The sequence below is a fragment of the Dipodomys merriami genome, unplaced genomic scaffold (genome assembly GCF_024711535.1).
Source record: "Dipodomys merriami isolate MVZ:Mamm:240054 unplaced genomic scaffold, mDipMer1.0.p SCAF_13, whole genome shotgun sequence".
In the NCBI taxonomy this organism is placed as follows: Eukaryota; Metazoa; Chordata; class Mammalia; order Rodentia; family Heteromyidae; genus Dipodomys; species Dipodomys merriami.
The window spans coordinates 20,029,769-20,045,848 of NW_027202604.1; the positions used below are offsets into that span (position 1 = coordinate 20,029,769).

The 16,080-nt window shown below is 40.5% G+C and overlaps 1 protein-coding gene across 3 annotated transcripts in view; it reads left to right on the top strand.

Moving 5' to 3' along the window:
• Positions 1 to 16,080, top strand: part of Ptprg (protein tyrosine phosphatase receptor type G) — a 693,584-nt gene that overhangs the window by 123,037 nt on the left and 554,467 nt on the right. The window lies entirely within an intron of this gene.

Genomic DNA, 16,080 nt, shown 5'->3' on the forward strand with positions numbered 1-16,080 from the left:
TCTTTAGCCCATTTATTTATTGGGCAGTTGTTTCTTTGAGGCTTTGTTGTTGGGGGATTTAATTTTTTGAGTTCCAGGTATATTTTAGATATAAGACCCTTGTCCATTGTATGGCTAGTGAAGATCTTCTCCCAGTCGGTGGGCTTTCTGTTGATCTTGCTAACTATGTCCTTTGCCATGCAGAAGCTCTGCAATGTCATGCAATCCCATTTGTCTAACCTTCCTTTGATTTGTTGTGTTTCTGGGTCTCTATTAAGAAAATTTTGGCCTGTGCCAAGGAGGCCTAGGGTTTCTCCTATTCCATCCTGTAATGTTTTCAGGGTGTCTGCTTTGACTCCGTGGTCTTTGGAGTTGATTCTGGTGCAGGGTGATATATGAGGCTCTAGTTTTAGTTTTCTACAAGTGATTAACCAATTTTGCCAGCACCATTTACTGAAGAGCAGGGTATAAAATTAACCCTCAAAAATCAATGGCTTTTCTGTATGCCAACAATGAGAAAAGTGTGGCTGAAATCAGGAAAGCAACTCCATTTGTAATAGCCCCACAAAAAATAAGATACCTAGGAATTAACTAAAGAAGTGAAGGACCTCTATGATAAAAACTTTAAAAACCTGAAAAAGAAAATCAAAACAGAACTTAGAAAGTGGCAAAAACTCCCATGTTCCTGGATTGGAAAGATCAACATCGTGAAAAAAATGGCAGTACTTCCCAAGGCTGTCTACAAATTCAATGTGATACCTATCAATATTTCAACCTCATTCTTCAAGGAAATAGAAGAGGCAATTCAAAAATTCATATGGAACAATAGAAGACCCCGGATAGCAAAAATGATCTTTAACAGAAAGAACAGTGCTGGAGGAATATCAACACCAAATTTCAAACTCTACTACAAAGCCATAGTAATCAAAGTAGCTTGGTACTAGCACAAGAACAGGCCTCAGGACCAATGGAATAGAATTGAAAACCCAGAAATGAACCCACATACCTAAACCCATCTAATCTTTGCTAAGGGAGCTAAAAAAAATAGAATCGAAGAAATACCCTTTTTTTTTTAGATGTGATGCCAGTTAATGTACAGCATGGTGATCGGTTTGATGGTACATACTTCTGCAAATACATTCTTTTATTTGTATATCCCACAGGATTGACCAAATCAGTAGTCAAGTCTGCATCTGCACAAGATAGTAGGAATACATCCTTTAAGCTTTCAGCTGGGGTTTTGGGGCTATAAATGTGAATTAAAAAAATCAAACTTAGCTCATAGGATTGATCTATTTGCACCAAAACAAACAAGTATATTTGGTGGCATATATTATTGAGTAGCTATTAGCTGCTGTTACCAAAGGACTTGCCTGTCCTCTCTTGGCCCAATATTTTATTTATCTAAAGATGGAAGATGAAGGATGTCAATCCACCTTATTCCCCCTGGTCAAGCAAGACACCAGGTGTGCAGGACTAGTCTTGAACAGGCTTGAACCTGTCCTCAGGCAGGTTATTCCAATGTAGGCCTGGCCGAAAGTGCCTATCACCTCAGGCAGGACATTTTACCCTGGGCCTAACTGAAAGTACCCAGCCCTAGCCCCCGAGTAATTACAGCCTGATTTTTACTCCTTTATTTCTGCATTAAGACCCATATTAGTGGGACCCCAAACCCAGTCCCTTGTACAACCTCCAAACCTTCAGGAAGGTCTGTGCCCCTCACTGGTAATAAACAGTCCTAGCCTGTTGACAATTGAGTCAGGTCTATTCCTTTCCCATTGTCCTCCATTTTCCTAACAGTTACGATAGCTGGAAATGAGTAAAAATCAAATTTTCATTTCAAAGGTGGCTGCTCTTGTGCAAGTATATATTACAGTTTTTTGTTTGTTTCTTTCATTGTTTGGTGTGATGATGCTAGGGCTTGAATTTAAGGAATTGTTCTTGGCTTTTTGCTCAAAGCTACTATCCTACCACTTGAGCTATACCTTTACTTCCCAGCCTCATGGAATTTTCTTCCCAGGCTGGTTTTGAACCTTGATCTTCAGATCTCAGCCTCTTGAGTTATGAGGATTACAGGCTGAGCTACCAGCACCTGTCTGGTGTATTACAATTTTTTGGTATGTTGTACAGTTCCTTCTTCAATATCTTTCCAGTCCTATTAGTAACAGTTGTTCTTACAGCAATTGGACGTGTGAGGCTACGAATTTTATTAATTGGTTGCTATTCTTTGGAATAAAAATGAAAAAAAGATTAACAATGGAAGGATATTAAAAGTGCAATTGGCTCATTCATTACATGAGCTGTTTGAGTTTTATGGAGAGGTAGGCATCATATTAAAGTCCAACTATTTAGCAGGATGTATAAATGATTAATATATGAGAAATTGTGAATTTAATACCCGTCTAAAACTTGTTAGAATAAATGATTTTTATGTTTCCATTAGATTTTGTGATGGGAAATAATACATTTTATGTAAGAGAAAATTCAAGTGCTTTCATTTCTTAGCCAGGAGGTGTCTGTAAACTTGGCACTGCCTTCCTCTTTCCTAATGTATTCTGAACTCTTATGGTTAACTGCCTAGGTAATGCGTTGTAATTGAATATATGTTCACATTAATAGTGCCTGTTAGCTGGTACCTAGTAGAGTCAGCTAGCCTTTTCTGCCCGTTAGGAGGGTGGGCTTAGCAGTAATGAGGCTGGTCCTTGTACCTGGAATGGTTGGAAGTATGGCTTAGTGGCAGAGCACTACCTGGAATGCAGGTGGAGGTTCTGAGTTCAGTTGTCAGCATGAGAAGCAAGTGAACAACAATGAAATATGCCAGGAAGAGAGACAAAGGTATAATCTGCTACAGAAACAAAAAAAGGGGAGCTAAAAGATATGTGTGTCCTTTGTTGGGGAAGAAGATAGCCAGGATGAGTTCTGACTCAGGTTTGTATGTGGTGAGTTTAGAGAGGTAAGCAGGAAAAGTGACTTTTCAAGGGGAACCCAGCTTAAGGGTCTGTCATATCCTTTCTGAGACAGTAATTAAGGAAGAACACTTGCTAAATAAGACTAGTAGGTACAAAATGCTAAGTTAACTCATTAGGGGAGTAGCCAGAGTAGTAGCTTAGCAAAAACTTGAGTAATGTAGGCAAGAGGCCAATTCATGGAGAGCTTTGTGAATCCTTCAGAGACATACAAAGCTGGCAGTCAGGAGACTGAGATCTGACAATGGCCATTCAACAAAGCCAGACCCAGCAGAAAAGTCCAGGAGACTCTTGATTTACAATAAACCACCAAAAAGCTGTTCCTACCTGCAAGGTGTGGCTCCATTAATAGAGTGCCAGTCTTTAGGCACAAGTGAGAGCTTGAGGCTCTTGCCTGGTAGCAAAAAAAAAAAAAAAAAAAAAGCTGATCTAGGCTACAAGTAGATGAATGGGTGTGGCTATGTTCCAATAGCACTTAATACATACACACTGAATTTGGCCCATAGAGATCAACAAATGTACCTGTGTTTCCTGTACAACCTGACTTACCAAGAAGTTCAGATTTGGCACAGTAGTGGCTCTCAAACCTTTCCATCTCAGCTCTCCTTCATAGTCTTAATAATTATTAAGGCGAAGCCTTTCCCTCAGCTTTGTTTATAGAGACTCTATCTATAGAGAGATACCATTTTAAAATTTGAAACGGGAAGTTACAAAACTATTCTTCTCAAACACCACTTAAAATCTTAGTATGTTCAACCAAGTGACACATTTCTCTGAAAAGGAAGCTATTTTCTAGAATAAATTTTAGTCAGAAGAGTACAAAATCCCTTTTTCACCTTTGCCTCAGCAGAAGACAGCTGGATTTTTCAGAACAGCTTTTGCGTGCCCTCTGTTGGGATGTTATGGGTCATTCATTGTGTGGTTCTAGAAAACTCCCTTGTATCACCTGAAAGTAACTTGGGGACCCTAGGGACCTTCATGCCACCCTTGGTACATCTCTGTTTGACCGAAATCACAAAGGGATGTTAAGTGAAACATTCCCTGGAAAATGCCAGCTGCTCCTACCTGCACTTGCCAGTGCCTTTGTCACCCTTTTCTGAGCTAAAGCGAACAGTGCAGTGTCCTGCCCTGCTGTCCCCAACCCCCCACTACATGTGTCATCAGGTGGTAGGAGCAGAGGCAAACAGATTTGTTTTATTTTCTGCAGTGATTGTCATCTTAGCTTAAATTGTCTGCGACATAGAGTTTTACTACAGCCAAGAAACAAAAGGCCAGAGATAGTATGAATTCATTGGAGTAAAGAGAACAAAAGACGTAGCTTTAGAACAGGAAAGTGCCTGTGAGGACAAAGGAACCTAAGAGAACAATTTGCATAAAACTGAAGCACTTGAAAAGCTGAGGGGGGTGGGGGTGGGGAATAAGATTAAGTATAAAAGGAGACTCACCCAGAGCGTGGTTGCTTTTGAAATAACTTAAAAAAAATTTTTTTTTCAGGATTTTCCAAGAACAAATGATTTATACTGTCGTTTCAAGGGTCCTTGAACTCTATAAAGCAAAGATGGCTTCTAGTCTGGATTCTTGGGGGTGGGGAGTTGTGTGTCTCTGTGGTTCTTTGGGAATCCATTCTTATTTAGTGAATAGCTAAGCGGGTCTGAAAACCCTCAAAATTTTCTTACTGAATTTCTCTGTATGCATCTCCCCCCCTCCAACCCCATCCCATTCCATTTGGGAGTTGTAACTGTCTTGTAACTTTTCAGCCAAGCAATAAGTTGAGTCATGTGTATATGGACCCAGGCTACCAGAGTCCCAATATAAACCTATGTAGGTGAGATATTTTTCTCCCAAAGAAAGGCAGTTATTTTAGCCAGATCTATCTTCTTAGATACCCAAATAGATAGGGTGACAAAGTGGAAAATAAACTGAGAGGGTTTGATGGAGAGATTTATTATAGCCCTGATGAAATAGATATTGAGATAATTCAGCACAGTGCTATGAAGCCTGTATCTGCCTTTTCTTTCTATTTAGCTTAACTTAAAAAATTATAACTAAATTGGGCACAGTGAATTCCCAGGTTGCCTACTTTTATTACCCATTATGATATATTTCTGCTTAATTTACCTCTGTGATCCTTCAGCAAGGAGAGGAATATTTGTGGAACATGGTGACATGAACTTGACTGTCTTTCGAGGCTGAACTCTAGGATTTCTTAAGAAACAAAAAAAACCCAAAAAACAGCCACAAAAAACAGTGTTATTCAGAATGTGGCTATTGGAATTATGGCTTCTATATGAATTCCTGAATTAAATACTTTAATTTTCTCATCCACAGGTTCAGCTGTGTCGTTTCTATTCTGTGTTTATGCCCCTTCTCCATTCATGATATCTGTTACTTCTGTACTCCACAGAAAATAAGATACCTTAATCACCCTCATCAGAAACAAATGTGCATCCCCAGTATTAAAGCTTCAGCTTGTAAGCTTCCCTTCCATAACAAAGTCAAAAGGCCCTGTCATAAGGTACCCAGGTGATTAGCAAGAAGTGAAAACTGCCCTTTTTCTGGAATCTTGTGCATTGCCACATTCAGTAGTGATCTCTCCCACCCTCCTTTCCTAACCCTTTTGTTCTGTTTATCACTAGCTACATATTTCTTCCTGTGTGTTCTCTGAGCTCTGCACCATCACACCATATGGGCTTTTTCCTCTGGTGATTAATCAGGCTACACGCTGGGCTCTCTGATTCATTGGGGACTGTGTTTCCTCATGGTCTTGTCAGAACATGCAGAATAGCAGTGTGATACTTCTCACATTTGCTCTTGCTGCTAACAAGGTATCTGACAACTCCTGAATATCATGTTGGACACAGGACTCCATCAAGGAAGCTTTTGGGCAAGTGCTGTTTCGCTTGCAGATCCCTGGAAGGTTCAAGTTCGAGGAGGTCCAGGTTACATTCTCTGAGTTGTCCTGCATCACTAACTTAACTGATTTCGTGTTATAATAATCGTATTTGTTGCCCTATTTGATTCAACCACAAGAGGCAGATGTAAGCCAAGTTCACATCCAATGACCAATTCTTTACCTCTACAATATATTAATGAAAAGAAGTAGACAAATATCTCTAAAAATGATTATCATTGTAGTGATGAGGGTAGAGATAATAGCAGCTTATGTGCCATCAACAGACAAAATTACAACAAATTTAGCTGCAGATATAATGGAATTTTATTTAAGATTTGTGAATCAGGAGCTCTCCATTTTACCAAACAGAATGGAAGTTCCCACTGAGCAGTGGCTTAACAGTGGGCTTTAACAGGAAGGAATAAGAAAGCAGAATAATAATCTGAAATAAAAACATGATTGTTTAATCAGGTTTAACAAAGGTTACATTTTTGTAAGGGGCTAGGAAAAAGGGTTTTCTTATCCCTTTGAGTCAGTTAGACTGAATTCTCCTATAGAAGAACAGGTCAGTTCTAGATCCCAAGTTTCTATAATGGTTTACTTTGATTCTGTTCTGTTTAGCATGAATGACTCCATTTTGACTTGATCTGGTGTATACATATATGTGGTAGGGTCTCAGTCCCAAACAGTGGCATAAATAATTTTTATTTAATATTGCTTTGAGGCAATGGGATACGATTTTATCCATTGTTAAATGGTGTTTACTTTTTACCACAGCATGGTGAGGGTAGGTTGGAACTATAGTTATGTTCATTTTACAGAAAAGAAATTTTGAAGCCAAGGAAGTGAAATATCTAGCCTCGAGTCTCAACTGAGAAATTGCAGAGTTGCATTTTTTTGGTACTTTTCTTTAAACAATTTGGCATTTTGAGTAATTGAATTAAAACATATGCAGTTATCTATTTATAATGTAGTGCATACATACATCTGAAGTTTGTGGCTGCTTTACTTCAGAACTATCCCTAAAATAAAGATATGGCACATTCCCAGCATCCTAGTCACCTGGGTCATTTGTCCCAGGGTTTACTCATAGAACCTCAAGCATGTGAAACCACAGAGTATTTTCTCTGTCATGTGTAGCCTCTTTTTAGAATTCCTTCTTGATAGAGTATATGGTACTTTTTGTTAGTTTATGTCAATTATATCAACATACAGCAGTTTACCTATTTTCCTGTTGTGATTACTTTCAACTGTTTCTGGTTTTAGGGTTCTGGAGACACAGCTGTAAAGAGCATTCTGTAATGTCTGTTGGCATACAATTGAATGAGTTCTCTTGGATGCACATAGGAAATTGCAAGATGGATGCACAACTTACCTTTGAATCTGGGTTTTCTATCCCTAGACCTTTTCCTTTGCTGCTACCTGCTTCTCCTGCAGCCTATAACTAACTTCAAAACTTGAATTGCTCCTCATATGATGAAGTTGTAGATTTGCTTTCTGAGAGTTACGTGGACTGGCCCTTTGAGATATTTCTTAACAAGTTGTATTTGTCTCCCTCTCATGTGACTAAACTGCCTATCATTTGCCTACTGATGCTTTTGGTAAAACAGATAAAGGATAGTTGAAGAATGACTCTTACCATTGCTTGAGGTTAAAGTAGTATCAGGAGTTAATGTCAAGTTCTACAAGAGTAGCTTTGTGAGAGTAAGTAATGTTTAACTTGGCTGATGTTTTTCCTGATTTGAAATGTAGTTTGAAAATTATTTAATAGTCTTGCTTCTATTCAGATGATCACCATTCAGAAACCCCAAATAGTATTTCTAAGATGTTTACAGGTTGGGGAGAATGGGTACCATCTTTTCCTATGCTTCCCTTTTGCTAAGCGGTTTTTTTTTTTTTTTTTTTTTTTTTTTTTTTTTTTTAAATTGTATTTTATTTTATTTGAGAACATACTGTACAGAGGGGCTACAATTACATGGGCAGAATAATGCATACATTTCTTACCAAGCATTGCAGCCTCCTCCTTTGTTTACCCTTCACTTCCCTTCCCTGCCTCCCCCTGCTAAGCGGTTTTGTGGTCTTGGAGATGCCACTTAGCTTTTCTTCCTGGTTTTCTCATTGGTAAGCGGTGTGTGTGTGTGTGTGTGTGTGTGTGTGTGTGTGTGTGTGTGTGTGTGTGTGTGTGTGTGTGTGTGTGTGTGTGTGTGTGTGTGTGTGTGTGTGTGTGTGTGTGTGTGTGTGTGTGTGTGTGTGTGTGTGTGTGTGTGTGTGTGTGTGTGTGTGTGTGTGTGTATGTTCAGAGAGTTCTTCCCTTTGCTTGGTAAGCTGTGGAGTAACTCTCCTTTGAAAAACATTTGCATAACATATTTGCATCCAATATTCTATGGGTTTGTTCATTTCTATTAGCTCAGGATTCCTCAGTTGAAAAGGATATTTCCAATTCTGCTATTAAATAAAAACTCATCTCTCAGCGGTTTGAGGGATTCTTTTATTGCATCAGGTTTATTGTTCTAAATTCCAGGATGTCATAGCTAAAATAAAAACGAAACCATGGCTTGCCTGTTACAGGGGGAGCTGGGTACACCATAGGTCCCACTTTAAGTCACTTGTCTTTGAGAACTGCTGCTGTAGGGTGGTCTTTGTCTGGGACGTGGGGAAGGGGACAAGGCATGAACTCTTTACCCTCCTAACTAGCAGTACTGTTGGGGTGGAGAGGAGGGGGCTGGGTTTGGTTTGGTGACCAGCTATGAAGAGGCCGCTAATCTGGGAGGCCTGATAGTATAATGGGGAAAGTGCAGGTCTTTGTTGCACATATGTTATATCAAATCTGAGATCTGCATGGGTCAGTCTTTTAAAACTTTTACCTCCATGTGTCTTATCTGTGTGTATTAATGCCATCTGCCATTTAGGATTGATTATCAAGGAAGTATTTCAGGGCTTTGCCACTGCTGGTTACTAGGCCAGATACTTGTCACAGGAGGGTATTCTGTGCATTGCAGGGTATTTATCCAACTTTTTGGCTTCTATTCAATAGCATCCTTCAGTGTGGTAATGAAAACTGTCTCCTGGTATTGCCCAGTATCCCCTGGAGGGTAAAAACAACTCCAGCCCTTCACCCCACTTTGAGAACCACTGGACTTATGTGACATTATCTGTTAAATGCAGTGGTAAAAAGTCTTACTGAAACAACCCTGGCCTTCTCTTCCCACAGTTCCTCAGAATAAGCCCTAATTTCCTGTCTGGTTGTGGGAACAACCTCAAAGGTAACAAAGGCCAGTAGGCAATGTCTTCCTGTCCTTGCCTGGCTTGCTGAGTTAGGGATGTGCTTTCTACCATGCACGGTGGCATCAAGTGGCATTGTGGGTATCAGGTAGCAGAAAGACTGGTGGCTTCTTCCTGGCCCCTGCCTGTGGTCACTGTCAGGTGACAGTTCTGCTACCTGCTCATCTGCAGTTTACCTTCCCAGGCTTCCTGCAAACAGACTTGGCTCTGGTCTTTACTCAGAACAGACTTGTGAAATCATGTTAAAGCTGATCAGCTCTGCGTAGAGGATGCCAGCCTGCTGGAGGTATGGGATGGGGGCTGGGCACTGTGTGAGCTTAGTTGGTGGGATCAGAGAAATAGATTTCATTAAAAGGTGCTGGGTGATGAGTGCTAGATAGTGGCTTAGCAGCAAGTAATACCCCCATACAGTAGAGCTATCAGCTAGAAAATGGTGTTGGAGTACCTGAAGTGCCAGTTATTAAGTTAGTAAAGACGGCTGGAGTGAACCTGAAGATGGTGGGCCTAACACCTATGAAGACTGTGGAAAAAGCAGGGAGTGATATTGTAGTACCTGATGGGGTCTGATTGTTGGGCCCCCAAGCTGGAGGAAGGGAGGAAGCAAGGGGAGAGGTTCCAAGTCTTCCTTTATTTTTCCTTTGTTCAGTTGCATCATGTTTGTTAGTCCTTTCAGGTTTTGGGTTCTCTGGCTAAGTTTCAAGTGAAACTGGAAGTCTGCTGTGATGTGGACAACCGTGTGTGTGTGTGTGTGTGTGTGTGTGTGTATTGTTGGTACTGGGCTTAAATTTAATGCATCATGATCTCCCTTAGCTTTTTCCCCTCAAGGCTAATATTTAACCCCTCAAGCCACATCTCTACTTCTAGCTCCTTAGCTAATTAATTAGAGATTCTCATAGACTCTACTGCCCTAGCCTGCCTCTGAATCACAATTCTCACATCTCAGTATTGTCTAGTTAGGATTACTTTTACGATTAAAGATATTTTACAGGGAAAGAATGCTATGTTATTCTCGCTATCATTGTGCAAAAGAAAATGTAGGAGGAGCAGACTAGAGCAGGAGGGAGCCTTCCCTTTCTAGCCCATCCATTTGGTGATATGGGACTCATGCATAGTGTTGAATAGTGATGAATTAATGCATGACCATGTCCGATGCCCATCTGCCTTGGTTAGGGCTAGATGACTGCCTTTCCATCAGATGTGACTTCATGCATGCATCTGTCCCTGACGTTCTCGTCACTCCTCATTCTATCCTTTGCATTTGGTTTTTCCCTAAATAGCTGGCAAGAGTGTAGTACTACAAGGTGCATTCCCATTCCCAAAGCGCTCACTCTGCCTCTGTGCCCTAAGGTACAGCTAGGTCACAGAATGCAGTCCCCATCTTCTGTACCCCATGTCCACACAAGAGAAGGCTAAATGAACACAACGGAATTTGAATCTGCCTTAAATGCTTGTACTCTATTGATACTCCAAATGCTTATAGCGAAGAGAGCTTTTACGAATACAGAGGCAACCTGTTATTTAAAAGTCTCGTAAAAGACACCCAGAGAGGGTGCTGGATGTAACTTTGAGTTATCCTGGTGGGTAAGTTTTTAATTTAAGTTGTGGCCTTTTTTCCTACTAATAATTGAAAAAGCATAGTCATATAAATTTTCAGTAAAGCTATCCGACAAGGAGAAGCTCCCCCCCCCTTTTTGCTTTTGAGAATGAATGTTAAAGCTGTATTAACTCAGTTATTTTCTTTGATTTTTAAACAAAATCTCACTGTATTATATATTGCTTCTTGTTGATTTAAAAAAAAATGAATCCATTACTGTTTAAACAATTCTAAAAATAGGAAGTAGAGCTGCGACTCAAGAATAAAGTGCTAACTTTGAAAGAAAATGCTAAGAGACAGTGCCCAGGCACTGAGTCCAAGGGGGGCTTAAATGCCACCCCCAAAAGTATGACCCTCAGCTGGGTGCCAGTGGCTCATGCCTGTAATCCTACTACTCAGAAGGCTGAGATCTGAGGATCACACAGTTCAAAGCCAGCCAAGGCAGGAAAGTCTGTGAGACTCTTATCTCCAATAAACCACTCGAAAACTGGAAGTAGCACTGTGGCTCAAGTGGTAGCATGCTAGCCTGAGCTGAAGAGCTGAGGGACAGTGCCCAGTCACGACCAACCTCCTCCCCTAAGAAAATGACCCTCTAAAAATGTGTTAACATGTATTTCTAGACCTCTTAGAAGTAACTTCTGTGAGTTTTGTGCATTTTCCATTTATTTACCTATAGGGAAACAACTAATTTTCAGTTTATATAATGCTATATTCATATTGTTGTTAAACTTTTCTTTCTTGGTATTTCTTGGAAATTTCTTGGAAACCAGGTTATTTCATAGATAGCATTCTTATTATTGTTGCCCATTGTGTAGTACCTGTGTCTAATTGTGAGATTATATTGAAAACTAAAACCTGGTCATGCACAGGTGCATTGCAGCCATGTTCAAGAATACAGAATTATTTTTATCTGTATAACTCAGCTCTTCACCAATGGCTTGGTGCCTGTGTCACCAGTTACACAGGTGACACCAGTGACATAAATAGATTACAGCCCAAGTCAGCATGGCCATAAAGCTAGACCCTACCTTGAGAATAACTCATAGTAAAAAGAGGCATGGATGAGCAAGCAACCTTTCTGAGTTTAGTCCCCAGTACTCGCCTCCCCCTTTCCCCCAAAATATATGACATGGGAAGGAATTCCACTCAAAGTCACTTCATTAATATATTGTATCATTTAGAATTTTGGTCTTGTTCATAATTGAATTTTCCCTTAACTCTTAACCCCACTCCCATGTTTTCCAAAAACTACCCCATGGAGGTTATTTTACACGAACCTTGTCTGTCTGTATAAACTTGGAAATATTTTAGTTTTGGAAAACAGGGCATCAATATTACTGTTGCTTTCCTCAGAGAAAAGTATCTTTTAGTTTCACTGTCATCGGTTCATTCTTTTTGTTAAAGTTTGAGTTAATTTTTTACATCAAGAAGAAACACCAGACATTAACACATGCAAATATTTCATCCTAGTTATTTTGAGAGAGAGAGAGAGAGAGAGAGAGAGAGAGAGAGAGAGAGAGAGAGAGAGAGAGAGAGAGAGAGAGAGAGAGAGAGAGAGAGAGAGAGTGTTTCTGCTAGACCTGGGGATTAAACTCAGGACATGGTTGCTGCCCTTAGCTTTTTAGTTCATAGCCAGTGCTGTACCATTTGAGCCACAGCTCCACATTCAGCACCCCCCCCCCTTTTTTTTTTTTTGTGGCTCATTGGGCATGAGTCTCATGGACTTTCCTGCTGGGTTAGCTTCAAATCTCAGCCTTCTGAGTATCTAGGATTATAGGCATGAGCCGCTGGTGCCTGGCAAGGGATTGTTTTGTTTGTTTGTTTGTTTTAAAGAGAAAATACTAGGAAATAACTAAGTTTCTAAACATCTATGGCTCTTTCCTTCGTAGCAAAAGTCAGATCTTTGTATTAAAATCACAAAATCACGCACAGAAAAATCACATGTAGTTTTCAACAATGTCAATTTTATGTTCAAATTCTACTAAGTTCAGGGCGTGCAATGCCTCTGTGCCTCTGATCATGTAAAATAACATTTATGGAAATGAAATGAGATTCCCAAGTAAGTTCTCTATGAACATTATTGGAACAACTGGTATTCTTCTGTTTTATATGGAGACAGCATCTCACTATGAGGTATAGACCAGACTGGTCTTGCACTCCCAAGCCTCTGCCCTCAGACTTGCCCTTGCTGGGTTTACTGTGGTGCCCCTCCACTCCTGGCTCTATCTTACCTGGCATGCCAGCCCTCCCTGGCTCATCAGTGAGGTTTTATGTTGTTTGTTTTATTTTGATTTACCACTGCCTCTCTCAGACTCCTAGAATGTGTGTGTTGTGTCTCATGCTTTCAGTTTTTATTAGCTTTTTGACAGATTCTTGGAGGCAACAACTACTGTTAAGGCCTTTGATGCCCTAGGCCTTTTCTTGGGTTTGGGGCTACACTACCAGATAAGACGTATGTAGATTAAGTTTTCATGAAGTGTGGACTCAAGTAGTTCTAGTTTCTACCCCCTACCCCAAGTTTGGTACAGTTGTGAAATCTTTAGATGAAAGGTTGTGTCTATAGATCAGTGGAGCTTCAGGTGTTATATGCAGGTGTCTGTGTTAGTTCCTGTCACCCTCATGTGGCAGGCAGTGTATCCCATTTTTTGGCTCATCGAAGGTGGTCACCTTATCTATTAGTTGGCAATGAGGCATCTGAGCTCCTATTAAATGGGCTGCAAAAGTTATGTGCTCGTTTCCATTCGTTATTAGACATTGTGCTAATTGCACGGGTGATTTCAATGTTACAAAGGCAGTAAAGCATTTGTTGTAATAATTAACAAAGGAAATCGGCGAGTTACGAATGAATGATTATGCCGTATTTTTAAAATACAGCGTTACACATCTATGTAAAGTGGTACAGTTATGAAACATTAATATCCAAATGAGAGGTCTGAACTGATTGATCTTCTAAAATCCTTTCAAGTAAGTACTTTCTGCTTCTCTGAAGTATGAGATCTACAGCTATTAATACGTTTCGTGAAATGTCAAATGATTCTACTCTGAACATCTCAAGGAGAAAAGCCATCCCACCTTTCATTATATACCTCTGTGTTAACCTGGTTTTTGATAATGAACTATAGACTGCTCATTGTCTTTATTTTTTTTTTCAGTAATGGTAATCCTGGTTTTCTTAGGCAGAACTACATGGAATAAAGACCAGCCTTTAGCTTTTCCTGCAGTTAACTGTGATTGATGTACTAGCTAGTGGGATGCATGTTTAAATGGCTTGCCATTGCAAAAAGTTTCCTTAAAGGGAAAGTGACATGTCCCTTTGTTACCGTTTTCTTTCCAGAGACTTTCTCACAGAAAAAAAAAAAAAAAACTCTGACTATGGGGTTAAGTGACAGGTTGAGATTCTCCCCAAATCCTGCTTCCCAACTTGTACTTGGAGAAGGGTTGTCTCTGACTCCTGGTCTGGGTGGGGAAGGCCTGGTCCTTGGCCTCCTGTTCTCCTTCACACCTCTTGGCTGAGAGGACAAAATGAAGTTGCAGGTTAGATATTTAGAGACCAGGTACGGGGCTGGGGGAAAGCCTACCAAATAATTGGAAAAGAGAGAAAATATAGGAAAGAATACATTCATGTTGACATGAACTTATACACAGGCCTGCACGTTCTCCAAGTCATCAGTGGATTGGAGCACATATTAGTGTTTTTGTTTTATTTTTCCAACAGGCCTTTTTGCTTCCTCTCCTGTTTGCCACTTAATTCTCTCCTATCAAGAAGAGAGCGCTAACTCTGTATTTATTAGTCCACAGATCGATCAGCAGATCCTTATCGACTCGTCCTGCTTTGTGCGGGGACCATGGTGGGATGTGAGCAGGACATAATGACATAATGGATGGAGGCCCCCTGGGGGGCTGCATACAGCCTGATTCGTGAGGCTTGCTAGCCTGCACAGCCGTGCACACCCTGCAGAAAGGGGCTGGTGGCTTAGCTGGCTGCCCATCTGCCCCAGCCCTTCCATCTACTATCCCTGTGGGAAGAGGTTACTCACTTTCTACCCCATAGTTGGGAGATGAGGTCTTAGCTGTGAGAGGCTCGTGTACCCTGAACGCCCCAGAAACTGTCGCATCTGAAGTGCTGTTTGTGGTGGTTTCATGGTTTTTCTTTATGAAGAATTTACCTATGCAGTCCTGGTGTCATCTGATGGTGAATTTTGGTGGTTTTTTTTTGGGGGGGGGGTATGTTTTTTATTGTAAAAATGCTGTGCAGAGGGGTTACAATTTCATGAGGAAGGTAATGAGTACATTTCCTGTTGAGCATTGTTGCCTCCTCCTTTGTTTTCCTGCTACCATCCCTTCCCTCCCACCTCCCAAGTTAGGGACACAAATATCTCTTTTCTTTCTTGCTATTGTTTCTAATGTATTTATAATGTACCATGTGATTTTTTTTGTTGCTTTGTATGTTCCTCCCCCATGTATAACCCCTATTTTCAATGTATTTGATGTCGGTGCCCTGCATCTTGTATATAAACTTCTCTAATTTGGAGAGGGGAAGGGAAAAATAAAAATGCTTAAGTAAGGATACAGGCTGACCCATTGTAACAATGAGATGTACAAGACACGATGTTGAAAACAAATTTTGTTGTTTATCAAGGATGCATCTCATTTGGAAGAGAGAAATTTCTTATTATGAAGCAAAACAAACACAAAGTATTGTGTACAATATGGGAAAAGTGTCTCTTCTGTAGGCATTTGAATTATTGTTTAGGTCAGGAGGGTAGGTTTATATAAACAAATTATGTTCCCTTCTCATAAACACAGGGGGGTGCTGGGCAACAGTGGCTCATGCCTATAATCCTAGCTACTCAGGAGACTGAGATCAGAGGGCCCTTTTTTTTTTTTTTTTTTTTTTTTTTTTGGTCAGTTTTGGGGCTTGAACTCAGGGCTTGGGCCCTGTTCCTGAGCCTCTTTTGTGCTCAAGGCTAGTGATCTACCACTTGAGCCATACTTCAGTTTTCTTGTAGTTAATTAGAGATAAGAGTCTCACAATGACTTTATTGCCTGAGCTGGCTTTGAACCATATCCTCAGATCTCAGCCTCCAGAGTCGTTAGGATTACAGGCATGAGTCACCAGCCCCTGGCAAAGGATCTTTGTTCGAGGGTAGCCAGGCAGGAAAGTCCATGAGACTCTTACATGTCAATAACTACCAAAAAAAGCTGGAAGTGGAGCGTGGCTTAAGTAATAGAGCAATATCCTTCAGCAAAAAAGCAGAAAATCTCAGGGACAGTGCCCAGGATCTTGAGTTCAAGCCCTAGGAAGGGCATTAAAAAAAAAGGACAATGGAGGACTTAGAATCTCTTACATGCCATTATATCCTTAC